This window comes from Procambarus clarkii, chromosome 51 (assembly GCF_040958095.1).
Source record: "Procambarus clarkii isolate CNS0578487 chromosome 51, FALCON_Pclarkii_2.0, whole genome shotgun sequence".
Taxonomy (NCBI): domain Eukaryota; kingdom Metazoa; phylum Arthropoda; class Malacostraca; order Decapoda; family Cambaridae; genus Procambarus; species Procambarus clarkii.
The window spans coordinates 8,774,081-8,775,200 of record NC_091200.1 but is presented as its reverse complement, the minus strand read 5'-3'; positions in this window follow the sequence as shown (position 1 = coordinate 8,775,200).

The following is a 1,120-nucleotide window of genomic DNA, read 5'->3' as shown; positions in this document are numbered from 1 at the left end:
AACCACTCCTGACTACAATTTAATTTTTTGTTAATTTTGTAAGTTTCAGTTAAAAAAAACGACCTTTCAGTATGTATAAACGTAATGAAATATTGATTAAATAGGAGTGAGCAGCTGTGAAGTTCAAAATCGTACTGGTAATGTCAGGAGGAGAGGCTGCATGGGTGTGGAGCCAGTGTGTAGTAGTGGCCGCCCGCATGCTGCACTACACACTGCTACTGATCAATATACGAAACTGTGCAGTCACGCAACTAGTAGACATCCGGATGGCTGCTTCAGTTTAATAACAATTAACATTTTATGTATGACGACTTACGACATAGTTATGCATGACGACATATTTATGTATGCGACATAGTTTTACGACTATGAAATTCTAGGCCCAATTTGCCTAATAAGCCAAGTTTTCATGAATTAATTGTTTTTCGACTACCTAACCTACCTAACCTAACCTAACCTAACTTTTTCGGCTACCTAACCAAACCTAACCTATAAAGATAGGTTAGGTTAGGTTAGGTAGGGTTGGTTAGGTTCGGTCATATATCTACGTTAATTTTAACTCCAATAAAAAAAAAATTGACCTCATACATAATGAAATGGGTAGCTTTATCATTTCATAAGAAAAAAATTAGAAAAAATATATTAATTCAGGAAAACTTGGCTTATTAGGCAAATCGGGCCTTGAATAGTAGGCCAAAAAGTGAGTTCTGGCTACTAGGTACGACATATATATATATATATATATATATATATATATATATATATATATATATATATATATATATATATATATATATATATATATATATATAAGGAAGAGAGTACCACCTCTGGCTGGAAGAACGGGGACCCATAGCCTCGGAGGAAACCACACATAACGCATTGGAGGGAACATATATATATATATATATATATATATATATATATATATATATATATATATGTCGTACCTAGTAGCCAGAACTCACTTCTCAGCCTACTATTCATGGCCCGATTTGCCTAATAAGCCAAGTTTTCCTGAATTAATATATTTACTATAATTTTTTTCTTATGAAATGATAAAGCAACCCTTTTCTCTATGTATGAGGTCAATTTTTTTTTATTGGAGTTAAAATTAACG